We start from the raw sequence: 16055 nt of genomic DNA on the forward strand, positions 1-16055 counted from the left end.
TCACACACATCCTTGCCAGAGGCAGGATTCGAACCTGCGACCGTAGCAGCAGCACGGTCCCAGGCAGTAGCGCGCCTAGAACCGCTCGGCCACAACGAGCGGGTAATACTCTTCCGATCTGAACACATGCGACTCATTTTTGTGGAGTTATAATAAACTCAAGGTGCATATCAATAACACCAAAACCATTGCTAAACTGAAAACAGTTATTCAGGAGCTCATAGAGAACTTCGATTTTCCGACACGTCAGCGGGTAATGCAGAATTTCGCTGTGTGATTATGATAACGGCTGGTTTGTGGGGCGCTCAACTGCGTGGTTATCAGCGCCTGTACTAATTCCTAATGCTTACTCAGTCCAGTACATCTGTTTTCATGAATGATGATGAAATGGTGAGGACAACACAAACATTAGTCCCCGGGTGGAGAAAATCCCCATCCCGGCCGGTAATCGAACCTGACACCCTGTGATCAACACTCGTCACTCCGCAATTCGTCTGCGTCACATCAGCGCCAATGGTGGCAGACATACTGAACAACTGAACACTCCATAACCTAAATCCTAATATCTGTAGTCACTTTCACATGTTGAATAAAGTGTGTGCACGTCGTAGTTCGTAACTAATTTAAGTTTCTTTTCGTATTGTTCAATAATTGTCATCCTGTAAATTTAACTGCTCAGTTTCACAATCATAGAACGTGTTAAACAGGGGACGCTCGAATGCATGGTCCCGTCATCAGGCAAGGCCTGTAACTAATCCGTATATAGAACAACCGTCCGTGATCAGTAAGTATAAGAATGCATTTACAGCTTAGCTCGTGGTTTTAAATGAAGTTCACTATATCATTAATTAATTTTCATGACATTAATCTCGTACTTGATGAAGAAACTCCGCTGGAAACTTCTGTATTCATCATTAAAAGGGATGCCTGCATAAAATTTCATAAATCATTATGTTTTTTCCATATAGTTCAATAATTGCCAACATGTAACTGTTCACGTGGAAGTTGCAGGTGGGCACGAACACATCAAGCACATGTCGTCAAAGATCTTCTGCTCATCTCGCGTCTTCTGAGGTCATGACCCTCCCGCTCAGTCGTGGATCCGTTGATGATTTGGCTCTGTGGATCTGCTGTAAGAATGTGCTGGTCTATTATCCAGTAATAAGTACGTAATTTTCTAATTGGATACCAGGAATTTATTCATTGACCAGCGGTTGATGCCACACTTAACAAATCGCTGATACACTCGAAATTATATCCTGCTACACACAGCCATATTAATAATAGCAAACAATTGTAGAATGCCATGAGAACTATTTCAAAATGCTATATACTCATTGTTATTACTGTTCCATTCGTCCTTATCGCCTGAGTGAAGCCATTACCCCACTGAAATGCAGTGAAAGCTGTATTAAACACCTATCCTGGGCAGTGACCACACATCTGCTCAGTCCACGATCCTCCTCCCAGTGACTTGCCCCTATAACGCCTCACTAAAGACTGCTAGCGCTCACTGACGCCTCTGAAGTGACGTCAGGTTGTAGGGCAGCCTGTCGCTTAATTCTGCCCAATCGCCTGCCGTGGAACGGAACGCTGCCGTATAAGGCCACGACCAACCGAACAGAGGTGAGAAAATAGTTCTCACGCAAACACTGTAAAATGGCTACTTTTTTGCTGATGTTATTGAATGTGTTAATATTTGTAAAGGAAAATGATATATTTGAAGAATTGGGTCAGGTAGATAGTTGTTAGGCCACTGTATCTGTGTCCGCGATGGCAGCAACGTGGAATCGTCATTAGTGCATAGCTGTGGTGTGCAGCAGGCGGATTTTCCGCTGAGTGTACAATGTAGTGCAGGAACGCTTTTTTCAAACTATGTGAGTTGCAGATTTATTACGAATTGGAATGATGACTCAGAACGATGGCTGAACATATAAAAAAAAGGGTTTGATGAGATAAAAAGTTTATTTTACTTTTGTAGACTTGTATTGTTGTTCCACTTTACCCTGGGCACAGTCGATCTTTTTGATAATTATTCTGTTGAGTGATCTTGTAAGTTAATTTACTGTACCGTGGAAGCTATTAGACTAAATTAATTTTCATATTAGAGTCTGTAGCAGTCTTGTTTGGTAAGTTCCTTCCTAACTGCAATTTCAGAACTTGGAGGTTGAGTCATGGGGTTCTGTGTCATGATTATGAACCCTATTTCTCTGGACCAACTGTAGTTACTTTTTAGTGGTACTTTTTAGCTGTTGCGAAGTTTTGCTGTGTTCCTGTTTGCGCCAGTACTTCATTTTTCAGGCGAGATTCACAATACGTGATTGTTTCGTTTCCTTTGCGCAATGTAGGTTCTGTCAGTTTCTTTATTTTACCAGGGCTATGTGTCAGTGCAAATATTTTTGTGTGTTTCAGATTACACTTTTATACAGGTCGACATTACAAAAAATTGGTTCACATGGCTCTGAGCACTATGGGACTAAACATCAATGGTCATCAGTCCCCTAGAACTTAGAACTACTTAAACCTAACTAACCTGAGGACAGCACACAACACCCAGTCATCACGATGCAGAGAAAATCCCTGACCCCGCCGGGAATCGAACCCGGGAACCCGGGCGTGGGAAGCGACAACGCTACTGCACGACCACGAGCTGCGGACGGTCGACATTACAGTTTGACTTCTTTTTTAATACCGTCAGGTTTTTTCAAACAGTTCGCACTGACCAAACCTGAGCGTGAAATTATTAGTTTGCTTAATTATTAGCTCATGATTGACATCGGTTTTCACATACACAGCATTCTTTTCAATTCACGTAGCGCCGACCTCAGTAGCACGTTTAGGTTGTCACTGCACATTCACAGGTTTGTACCTACGATAACACACACTCAAGTGAAGGCTACTCACTTTCAACCCCACGGCAGAACTCACTATCACGACGCAACAAGTTCGGCAGTTCTAGGATTTAAGACGCACTGCGCAACATTGCAGTTTCACCAGGCCGATTATCCATAAACGTAACAGGTGGAGTTCCTACTGCTCGAAGACCGGCTCGCAGTCGAAGAGACATTGGCAACAGTGGAAAATGAGTCACGCAGCAGTTGTCAACATCTTGCACTAATTTCTGAACATTACAAAGGCCGCCGCTCATACATATTCAAAAAGCCCGCCAAACTGAAGAAGCAGCAGAAATTTTGCAGCTGTAAAAGGCAAACCCAGATTTCTCGGCAAGCTCCTTGATGTAGCGCCAGCATATTATGGTTATCCCTTGTTGCCCTGAAGGCTACTATTCTGAGGCACCAGAATTCACGCACAAGGATTATTCTTATTTCACACGTGAGCCTTAAGACCGGATACGCCGTTAATTCAGTGACCTTTCGTAAGTCTTCTCGTAGAAATCCCTTATGGCCCTAGACTGACCTATCCGCCAAGGTAATTAGTTATTTGCGTGTTCCGTAGACCATAAACATGATGGCTTATTACGACCAGAAATTAGCAATTTTTACTAATTTATATTCTCAGGGCAAAATATGAATAAATGCTGATCAATTAAGTCACATGTTTTACATTGATTTTAAGTTGTTTCAGTTGTTTTTCCACATAGTGACATACTTGACACCACACACACACACACACACACACAAATGCGTGTGCAGGCGCGTGCGCTCCCACTACGTTATAGCATTATAGTCTTACACATTCAGACCTTCTTAGCCTCCTAAATAGTCAAAGACTTTTTTGCTCGAATTCTTCACTCCTTTCTGTGTCACACTAAGGTTGAGGTCGTTAGTTAGTTAGTTACATGTTACATAGAACATTCGGACGATTATTTTTCCCAGATGATGTGGAACGAGTCAGTTTACAAGATATGTATATGTGATTAGTGTTAACATTAATGAACTCGTTATTTTTTAGTATACTCATACAATTACACTGAAAAATATTAAACAAGAACAGGTTCCATCCTTCAAAACATATTTGCTATGGAATAGGAGTTTGCCAAAAAGAACGATTTTAGCCGGCCGTTGTCAGCTACGGACGCAGGTTCGAATCCTGCCTCGGGCATGGATGTGTGTAATGTCCTTGGGTTAGTTAGGTCCTATGGGACTGATGACCTCAGATGTTAAATCCCATAGTGCTCAGAGCCATTTGAACCATTTGAATTATTTTAGGTTTTATTTAAAACTGACCTTGCTAACTGTTAGACATTTTATGTTATTGGGCAAATGATGAAAAGTTTGTTACTGTACACTGAATGCCAATGTGAAACAATGACTACTTTAATAATGGCTAAAAGGGGTCATTGTGTCCTCCAGTGATGTAACCGTGAATATCATTGTTCTGCTCCAAGTCTGTTATTTATGGCGAATTTCATTAGCGAATGTATGTATTGCGAGGGTCGAATTAAAATCGGTAAATCATTGAAGCGGTTCCCATATGTTGTCAGTACTTTCTAAGTGATGCGTTATCTCAACAAACGAAATGTCGTGTGGCTCGGGCCTCCGGTCAGGTAGACCGGTAGCATCGTGAAAGTCTTTTGAGCTGACGCCACTTCGGCGACTTGCGCGTCGATGGGGATGAGACGATAAAGATGAAGACATCCAGTCCTTAGGGGAGAAAATCTCCGACCCAGACCCTTAGCACAGCATTCCGTCGTGCTCACCACTAAGCTATTTCATAAGACACTAAGGAATGGAAATATGCAAAATATGTCTGAAGGTTAATTCGTTTGTTTCTAAGACTAGCAATTAAAAGTAAAGCAAACGTAGTTGAACTTCACTGTTCGAGGACCTCAGTAACAAGGTTCTTCCAGTTCACGTTTTCATCATTGAAGTAATAGAACAAATCATTAGTTCTTCTAGTATATTTATGGATGTTATTGTTATGAAACTGTTATTGATAGTTCACTAAAAAGCTTATAAGTGTGTGAATATACCACGTGGCTGCTTTTAACTCAACGAAACGTTTGAAGAGGAGCCTAGAAGAGGTAGAAGAGTACCGCGAGTCGACCTCATACACTGCCGCTATTAGCTACTTCTCTGCAACGAGTACAAGCCTATTCACGTACAACCAATGCAGGTGTAGTTAAATGTTTATGCTAAATCTAACTCATAAAAATGAACCTAAAAATAGGACAAATGTTCACATGAAGGGGTTGGGGTTCTTTTTCTCATGCATCAGTCTTAATTGGGTTCCCACGATTCCGTAAAATTTATTTCATTAAAATAAGTGTTACACTGTCGTACGAAGGAGGCGGTATTTATTTTTTAACATGTTGCTACGTGGTAGACATCGTGCATTCCTATCTCTTTTAACATAGTGGACACCAGCTGGCATGTAGTCTAGCCAATGTTATTTCGCCCATAATTTGTAAATGCTTATTTGTGTGAACACCCATCTATTTTTTATGCGATTCGACAGCGTTCATAAGATCACAATGAATGAAGTGTACCTGAATGTTTCCTCTCGGACGCGTTGACATCTCTGGCTATTTTGCCTCCCCCCTGTAACAAAACCATTCTGCCGGCGACTGCATGAGAGGTGACCCCCGCCTCGCAGGGAGTATTTTTCAGCGAGCTACCACCTTCACACCCCACAACCGCGGATGCTGCGCGCTTTGTCTCCTCCGGTGTCGTGGGAGGGGCGAGCACGCTGACTCAGCTCGCACGTCTCGTTTGGCACTCATCGTCCGGTAAGTGTGACTCACCCCAAATCGATCAACGGTCTCACCCCCTCTCCGCCGCTCATGCAAAGTGAATAGGCTAGGGAACTGCGTTACAAGGGATCTGGATAACATTTTAAGATCCTGTCATTGTCTTATACCCACCAATTTTTGAATATGTGTAAAAAATTGTAGCCTCGGATTTGGGTAGAGTGGGATTGGGTTGGGAGTTGTGCAAACAGAGCACCCACACTCTGTATCCATAGATCTACAAAATCTGATGACCAACTCAGTATGTTACAATAATGAATAACATCACACTCGAAGCTACCTCCACCACGAAAGACTTCCACCACCTACTTACTATTACTGCAGACAACAGGGCTATCAAGGTACCTACACCACGAACAATAGCAGCAACAAAAATGTTACGAGGTAATCCCAAAAGTAAGGTCTCCTATTTTTTATATAAGTGCAGAACTCTGCTTGTGTGGCAGTTGGTCACACTGTTATGAAGAGTGCGTCACGCGTTGTGTGTAAATATGTGCACGCCGCGCTGAGGCGCTTAGTCGCGGTTTGGCAGCCGTTGAGAATGGATCTCCCGTTGGATGTTACAGCCAAGTGCGAATTGCGCGCAGTTATTCTGTTTTTGAACGCTAAGGGCACTGCGTGGACTGAAATCCATCGCCAATTGACGGAAGTGTATAGTGAGTCGTGCATGGATGTCAAAAATGTTCGTAAGTGGTGCAGAGAGTTTGCAGCTCGTCGGACCGAAACTCACGACGGACAAAAGAGCGGGTGACCGTCAGTTTCTGAGGAACAGTGTTGAAGGTTGAGCAAAGCATGCGAGAAGATCGGCGGATCACCCTGGATGATCCCTTCACGTTGGTTCCTGAGGTTTTCCGAAGCACCACTCACAGAATTTTGACGAAAACATTGAACTACCGGAAAGTGCGCGCAAGATGGGTGCCAAGAATGCTGACTGAGGACCACACGTGGCAAAGAGTTGATGCCTCCCGCACGTTTCTTCACCGCCTTGCAGCCGAACAGGACAACTTCCTGGACTCAGTTGTCACGGGTGACGTAACCTGTGCGTACCACTTTACACCTGAGAACAAGCAACAATGACGCCAGTGGCGGCATCCTTCTTCGCCAAAGCCGCGGAAATTCAAACAAACACAGCCTGCCGGTAAAGTCATGACAACCGTTTTTGGGGATCGGAAAGGGGTATTGTTAGTCGACTTTATGCCCACTGGGACCATAATTACCGCTGCATCAGTTTCAGTGGAACATAATCACCTACCCATCCTATAGTCCTGACCTGACGGCCTGTGACTATCACCTGTCCCCTAAGTTAAAAGAACATTTGGCCGGAAAGAATTCAGCTTCGACGACGAGGTGAAAGAAGGTTTGTAACTTACTGAACAGCATGGCGGCGAGCTAGTATGACATAGGCATACAAAAACTGCCACAGAATCTTTGATGCATCGACAGAAAGGATGATTATGTCAGATATAGCTTTAAACTGATGTAAATCAGTGTAGAAATAAACAGGTTTATGTAAATATAAAACAATAGGAGACGTTACTTTTGGGATTTTTATAGCTATGTATAATATTGGACACTCCTGAACCCAAATTAAAAAATGTACAGCAATTTTTCTTTTGCACAACAGTAACAAACACCGACACCGTGTAATGAAACTCAGTACAAGGCACACTATCCTGCCAGCCTGAGCATGCCGTACAGTATTGTGACTGCAACGAACATTTAGTGATCCTAGCACTTATATTGTCCAATACGCTGTACAGTACAAGGTGTTCACCTGAGGGTGCATCCATGTTGAGGCCACTCTGCTCGCAGCTCGAACAGCCCATCTCGCTGCTCGCCTGGAGTCCTGCTGCATTTGCGTTGCAGACACACTGCTAGCATATCGATGGTGGCCGTGTTTCTTGACTTCCGCAAGGAGTTTGATGCAGTCGTTTAATGAATAAAGTAAGAGAATATGGACTATCAGACCAATTGCGTGATAAGATTGAAGACTTCCTAGATAACACAGCGCAGCATTTCATTCTCAATGGAGAGAAGTCTTCCGAAGTAGGAGTGATTTCAGGAGTGTCGCAGGGGAGTGTCGTAGGACCATGACCTTGTGGATAACATTGGAAGTTCACTGAGGCTTTTTGTGCATGATGCTCTAGTATATCGAGAGTTTGTAACAATGGAAAACTCTACTGAAATGAAGGAGGATCTGCAACTAACTGACGCATGGTGCAGGGAATGGCAATTGAATCTCAATGTAGACAAGTTTAATGTTCTGCGAATACATAGAAAGAAAGATTCTTTATCATTTAGTTACAATATAGCAGATGAGCAACTGGAAGCAGTTAATTCCATAAATTATCTGGGAGTAGGCATTATGAGCGATTTAAAATGGAATGACCATATTAAATTAATCGTCGGAAAACAGATGCCAGACTGAGATTCATTGGAATAATCGTAAGGAAATGCAGTCTGAAAACAAAGGAAGTAGGTTACAGTGCACTTGTTCGCCCTCTGCTTGAATACTGCTCACCGCTGTGGGATCCGTACCAGATAGGGTTGATAGAAGAGATAGAGAAGATCAAACGGAGAGCAGCGCGCTTCGTTACAGGATCATTTAGTAATCGCGAAAGCGTTACGGAGATGATAGATAAACTCCAGTGGAAGACTCTGTAAGAGAGACGCTCAGTAGCTCGGTATGGGCTTTTGTTGAAGTTTCGAGAACATACCTTTACCACGGAGTCAAGCAGTATATTGCTCCTGCCTACGTATGTCTCGCGGAGAGACCATGGGGATAAAATCAGAGACATTAGAGCCAACACGGAGGCACACCGGCAATCTTTCTTTCCTCGAACAATACGAGACTGGAATAGAAGGTAGAACCGATAGCGGTACTCAAGGTGCCCTCTCACACACTGTAAGGTGGCTTGCGGATTATGGATGTAGATGTAGATGTAGATGGTAGAGCATGCGTCTCGCTTTTTGCCTGGAACCTTCGCCATCTGTATATTCACATCGCTAGTTGAGTGTATTAGTTGCATCTTCTGTGTGTGTGTGTGTGTGTGTGTGTGTGCGTGTGTGTGTGTGTGTGTGTGTGTGTGTGTGTGTGTGTGTGAAGCGGAAATGGTACTGTTGGCATCGCCTGATGACAGTAATAGTGGTTTGTTCATGTCAGAAATGTGGGTATTGAAAAAAATAAAGAAGAAGAGGTATGGATGCAGCCTTTGAGTGTGCATGTACGTACTTCTGCCAGTTCCAACAACAGCTCAAAAATTATCCACAGAGCTTAAGCACACCATTACGATTGCAGTAAGAAATTTCCCAGTTTACTTATTATTGAAGTAGAACAGTCTGAAGATATGAACAGCCACGAGAAAATTATTGATTCACCCATTGAAAAATTTCAGGCATTTCATTGATAATCGTCACATCCTCATTGTTATGATCAGCTATTCGCAGGTGATGACTGTGGTGTCACCGCCAGACACCATACGTGGCTAGATGGTAGCCTTTAAATCGGCCGCGGTCAGGTAGTGTACGTCGGACCCGCGTGTCGCCACTATTAGTGATTGCAGACCGAGCGCCGCCACACGGTAGGTCTAGAGAGGCTTCCTAGCACTCGCCCCAGTTCTACAGCCGACTTTTCTAGCGATGGTTCACTGACAAATTACGCTCTCATTTGCCGATACAATAGTTGCATAGCCTTCAGCTACGTTATTTACTACGACCTAGCAAGGCGCCAGTATCTGTACTATTGATATTGTGAATCATGTACCATAAAGAGCGACGTTCGTCATTAATGGATTAAAGTTAAGTATTCCACCAGCTACGTCCATTTTTCTCACTTCTAATTCCCTTGTCATGTTCCAGACCTCACGCCAGCGTGCGTGAGCTAAAACGCGTGCATATCGGCCTCCTTTAACCATACGGTTGGCTCTCCTGCCAACCACAACAATGACTTTCGCATACTCTCTGCTCATCAGCTGTCATTTAATGGCTGCAGCTCCACAGCTCTTCAGTTCCGACCTATTGGTGTGAGGCAAATTTTTCTCGGTTCGAATTCAGCTATCGTATGGTTCAAATGGCTCTGAACACTATGGAAGTTAACATCTGAGGTCATCAGTCCCCTAGACTTAGAACTACTTAAACCTAACTGACCTAAGGACATCAGACACATCCATGGCCGAGGCAGGATTCGTACCTGCGACCGTAGCGGTCGCGCGGTTCTGGACTAGCTCTTAGAACCGCTCAGGCACAGCGGCTGGCCAAGTATCGTATCATCAGTTTTGTTGATACTTGTATATCGGGGATGTAGCTGCAATCCACAGAAAACAATATTAATGATTGGCTTGTTTCTCAGTGACTGGAACCAGCATTTCAGGACATTACTATTAGTGATATATTGACCAGACCATGATACATGCTATTACCGTAGCTTACTAGCTCTAATAAATTAACATCGCTGTTAACCTATACGATATTACAGGAGGAGCAGTTGCATGTAAAGTGACTGAGGATGGGTTGTTTACGTTTATTGGCAAAATACTTGCCCTTAAAAAGTGACTTATTTTGAATTCGCGTGCACATTGCCGAAGCTGTCACAATTATTAGACGCAGTAGTGAAGACACTCAGTCTGTGCCCTTGACTTCTGTCGACCTGCTTCCATTTGGTCGTGTGTTCCATAACTCACATCTGCAATTATCGTTCTTTTAGAAAATCACTGCCAATCGTTCGAAACGTATCTACCACTGTTGTTGAAGTCTCGCACTGAAACTATGGAAGTACGTTGGCAGGTTTGATACAGAGATTTACACTGATTACTAAGGTGTTCCCTGCGCAGCATCACCGGCAGCCGTAAGTTGCAAAGCGTCTTTAAACAAAAGGAAGAACTGTTCGACCCCAGGTCCCTTCTTTTTCCGTCCAAAAGACAGGCAGAAAGTTACGCTATAATGTCTCGCAAATGCAGATATGATTAGAGTTGATCCATTAACACAGGAAGAGGAAGGGACTAATCGTGATTTGTTGATGGCATCATCTCGGTATTCCCTTAAGTGATCGATGAAGAACAGAAAACCTAAATGACTAGGGGCCGACGTGAGGTGAAACCTCGCACATGATTCACCTTTGTGTTCGAGTTTAACATATTGTTCACTTTAAGGATATGGAGGCATAAGAGAAACTCGCAACAATCACGGGTATATTCTGTAAAAAAAAAAAAAAAAAAGACCAAAATTTACATAGAGACATAACTCTCCCCTTTTACGGAGCCATCGTAACTGTTCTTCTGCTTTTTCGCCGTTTATTTGTAGCAAACCATACAAAACTGTTTTTCACTCAGTGACATATCCTCTCCCAAATGGTGTGAGTTGTTGTATGGTACCTACGGAAGAACAGGAATCGCTGTTGATTCTGCAAATATCGCTTTAAAAAGAAGAGAATATGACATGATTTAAAACATATACGACTCATCTGATCTAACAATACAATGACTTCTACATGAATGCAGATAGAAGCTTGTGATAAATTTTAACTTTTGTGTACGCTTATAACGGTTATATTTTTTAAAAACCATAAGATTTTACAAGGATGTATCTTCGACAAGCATGCACATACAACCATGGGGTGTCTTTTACAATGACTTAGGGAGTCTAAGTTGTCACATTTCACAAATATTCGATGTACCCTCCACCGGGCTATGACAAACATCCAGATAATAACCAAACTCCTGTTGTCTTCTGTACGGCACTGGTGTTGAGTGCATAGTTACACCAGCGGTTTATCTTTGGTTGGTTTATAGGAGATGAGTCTGAAGCTCGTAAGATGACAGGAGTGCGGTAAATCGACTTACCAGCAGCGTATGACATTGTAAGACACCAGCAGCTACTAGCTACGATCTGCAACCTAACTTAGGATTTTAGCCTACCTAGGTTCATCGTCACTCTTTTGCAGAATCGCAGGTTCTCCCAAGAATAGCTCAGACGATGGAGACTACAGGAAAATGCCCTCTCACAGGGAAGTGTCCCGGCTGCAGTCATGTTCAGTATATACACGAATAACCAACGCATAAAACCCAGTAGCAGGAGCTTTGTATACTCCGATAACCTTGGCGTAGCAGCAAAGATTATGAATCATTAGGGAACACCATTTGGATGCTCCTTAAGACCTTTCCAGATACTACAACAGAAGCCAACTTAAACCAAACCTCACAAAGACACAAGTGTATGCTTTTCCTCTTGAAAGACAGGGAACTTGGTCGCAAATTAAAGATATTATGGTCAGGAGTCAAACTGGTACACTGAGAGACTCCAAAGTATCCAGGAGTACCTTTAATAAGCTTGCAGGAATTGCAAGTCAAAGTTTTCAGCAGGAACAATCTGCAACAGAAACTGGCTGGAGTACAGTGAGGGGTAGTCAATTTGATATTATACGAATCACTGCAGTGGCACTATATTATTCTGCGGCCGACTAAACATGTCGTGTTTGGTATAATTCTCAGTCCGAACAGGCCTTGGAAGGCCCAACGGTACCGACCGGCCGCCGTGTCATCCTCAGAACTACAGGCGTCACTGGATGTGGATATGATGGGACACGTGGTCAACACACCGCTCTCCAAGCCGTATGTCAGTTTACGAGACCGGAGCCGCTACTTGCAGCTCCTTAGTTTGCCTTACAAGGGCTGAGTGCTCCCCGCTTGCCAATAGCGCTCGGCAGACCGGATGGTTACCCATCCAAGTGCTAGCCCAGCCCGACAGCGCTTAACATCGGTGATCTGACGGGAACCAGTGTTACCACTGTGGCAAGGCCATTGGCTTGTTTAGTATAATTCAACACATGCCAAACAGCTGGCAAGAGCTCTCAATGACACCTGCAGAGTCGTAACAGGTCGCTTGAAATCCACTCCAGTCAGATAACTCTAACACCTCGTAGGAGTGTCACAGCCTCGTGTCCGAAGAGAGATATCTCGAATTAGGACCGAAAGTAACAGAAGCAGGAGAGAACGTACCCTCTGTATGGACGCGAACCGCACCCGTAATGACTGAAGTGAAGGAGGAGTTTCCGTGGATCATCGACGTCACTTGGAACCACCGCTGAAAAAGCTAGCTTGCAGCTATACAGTTCTGCCTCACCCATGGCTGGAAAAGACTTTAGAAACTCTGCCTCCTGGCTTTGATTAGTAAAAAAAGACCCAAGTCGTGGAATAGAATGGGAAATGAAGTTGGCAGATCAGAGGTTAATTCAGCAAAATGGGCCTACAGTGATCAGTATGGTTTTCAGCGTCACTGTGGAGAAGGCCAAACCGATAATCAAATGCTCCAGCGCCGACTGTGACCAGCCTCCTGTACGGAATATGATCTCGAAGAAACAGAAAATTCATTGGGAAATGGCCATGTTACCACCAAAAGTAACACAATAATAACTGTTTGTAATGTGTACGTTTCTGATACGAAAATTAAAAAAAAACAATAGTTACACTTGAAACGTCCCCTTAGAAAAATTATACATGACTGTGCTTAAACTGACACACAATATATTTTTTTTTTTTTTTTAGCGCAACGCAATCTTTCAAAAATCCCTACAAAAAAATGGCCCTGACTAACATTAATCTATACGTTTCACAAATCGCTTACCTCACAAAAATCTTGGTTACTCGAACTACTGCAATACAGCGAGCGCCACTACTGCCAGCTAAATAAAAGATTCAAACTACGGAAGGCACTAACTACTGTTAGGGATAGTTAGCAAATGAAAGATTTTAACAGAGAACAAACAATGTATTTACCTTAATAATGTTCAAAAGTGGGTCCATGTATCCAATATTACAAATTTACTCTTTCTTCTTTCTGATGGACACACGTCCAGATCGTATGCTTTCAAAATTCCGCCATCTCTCTCCCTACATCCGCCAATGCTGGTGGCTCACCTCCAACTGCGCGACGCTACACGCTGTTAACATCCAGCTGCCCAACACTACAATAGCAGACAACAATGCAAACTAGCCACAGACTGCACACAGCACAGCCAGTGATTTTCATACAGAGCGCTACGTGGCGTTACCAATAAGAAAACCTGAACAGCCTACTTACAGACTCGTCCAGTATTGTTGTGAGCAAGTCCAATCAATCGACCCGCTAAGGGGCGTCGCAGATCATCCCAAACTTCCTGGTATAAATGGTGAATAAATGCAATGCAAAATATCGGTTAAGTACATTTATTTTTCAAAAACTAACAACAGCCATAAGTAAGAGAACTAAAGTTAACAAGCAAGCATATCGTGTGTGTCCCCGAGCACTTTATCATAAAGCGACCACGGAAATGATTATGGCGATAAACTAACGAAATCTCATCACGGTAATATCCATTAAAACATTTAAAACGTCCATTTGCATGATGATTGTCCCACTGTCCTCGACTGTAATGGGAAAAAAAGGAAGGTAGGCGAGTGGGAGAAAGAGCGTAGGGGGAGAGAGGAAGAGATGCGCATTTGCTATGAAATTGCTCTTTTCTGGTCGCAGGCCTGCGGGGATGAAAGCCTTTAAGCGGCCGTGTTTGAATCCATTTTCGTCTCCGTTAATTGGTGCGCCGAGGGTTGTTGTGGCAGCGGATTGGTTATCGATCTGGCGGAGTGGAGACCACGGCTTCTATCGCACCGCGACTGCGGTGGCGGCGTCTGCTGCCAGATAGCCCGCGTCCTCTGGACAAAGTCCGACGCTGCTGCAGGGTTTGGAGGGTGCGACTGAACTCACTGTGCGGTTAATAACCGTATGGGAGTGGGTGCGAACTTCTCGGTGATACATTTATTTTTGTTTTAAATCAAAACAAACTTTTATTCTGTTTCTTTAGATATTTTATGTTTTTTACATCTCTTTTTCACTATATGCTCCCTATATGATGTTGTTGATGGAAACCTAGATTTGAATCCCATACCTTTTCTCCTGTCTCGGAGATATACTTTTCTCGTTATTTCATTCGTTTGCCACAAAGATAATACCCTGTGGTGGTAATATTTTTCTTTATTGTTGTTTCATTCCATTGCCGCAATGATAACCCTTGTCTTCGACTATGCAACAGGCAATAAATCACTGTAAACAAGAACAGCCGTAGAATACTTGATCTTTGTTTTTTAATATTAGTGTTGGTTTTAGGTTTATACAGAAAACAAATTTTATTAGTATTTGACCTTGTGCCACCTATAAATGTATTCTTCCGTCTAGTTTAGGCATAAGTACTAAATGTATTTTAGTTATTAACGATACCACTGTAAATTTATATAAGGCTATTAAGTTTTTATACTTTTTAAATAATTTTTTAGTAAATGTGGAACAAAAATGACAGTAATAAAGATGTCGCAATTTATTAGTGACGTCACATACCAAAAATAAAGAGTTTTGTCCGTGATGTCATTTTCCACCAGATGGTTTACTCCCATATTCTGATTACAATTTCACTATTGGCTACAATATTCTCATGTGTTAGTTATGACAAGAGGTTTTAGAACATTTTCAAAACACGTCTACTTCGTACTATCCCTGACAACCAAGTGGATCTTCTTCCTCGAGACGTCAAAGACCTTGTAAAACCTCCAGGTTCAGGTTCGAGTTGTTATTCTGCGTTTTGTTGGCAACCTTTTGGCATAGGTTAACACTGTTACAAAATTTTGAAAAATGTGAAAGTTACAGATTGAAAATAATGCTTACAGTAACTATTGGTAATTATTCAAGAGAAATGATGTTTATTTTGTATTGTAAAGGTATACTTAATTTGACGTCTGCGTGGTTTCCTCTCTGATTGTCAAACAGGTGTTTTGCAGTTCGTGAAGCAATGATGCTTTTTAATTAAAAATTACGACGCGATTTTCATATTTCGAATTTAGCTATTTTCTATTTGAGATAGAACGGACAAAACTAGGAATCATTTCAGTGTCTCTGTTTCCAAAATTTTCGTGTGAAACATATAGTTCCAAAGGATGATTTAATGAATAATTTAACAATACTGTAAAATTTGTAATTTTCGTCTTTTTGTTCGTTATCGAAATTAACATGGCAATTTCTATGTTGTGGGTGCTCAGAGGTTTTCTTACATGTAATATGATTTATCTCTGTGCCAAAAATATATGTTTCCTTGATAATTGTGTGGCTACAAATTTGTTTGTAAGTCTTCATTGACGTTAATTTTCGGTAAACTGTAAAATCCAGCCTATGTTTCTTGTATATAGAACTTGCAGGGTGTCAACAAATGTTGTCTGTCGAAGTATTGTGTGAACCGTTTGAACAGATTGTAAAGGTGAACCAGGAAGTTTTACTGAATCTACCTATACCATCTCCATAATCTCACAAGGAGTGAAGTACGCTCCCCCAG

At 42.5% G+C, this 16055-nt stretch overlaps 1 protein-coding gene and 1 pseudogene across 1 annotated transcript in view; one reads left to right on the forward strand and one right to left on the reverse strand.

Moving 5' to 3' along the window:
- LOC126272589 (pikachurin-like) overlaps window positions 1-16055 on the forward strand; it is an 887807-nt gene that overhangs the window by 82822 nt on the left and 788930 nt on the right. The window lies entirely within an intron of this gene.
- On the reverse strand, window positions 12392-12509 carry LOC126274448 (5S ribosomal RNA; annotated as a pseudogene).

The sequence above is a fragment of the Schistocerca gregaria genome, chromosome 5, assembly GCF_023897955.1.
Source record: "Schistocerca gregaria isolate iqSchGreg1 chromosome 5, iqSchGreg1.2, whole genome shotgun sequence".
NCBI lineage: Eukaryota > Metazoa > Arthropoda > Insecta > Orthoptera > Acrididae > Schistocerca > Schistocerca gregaria.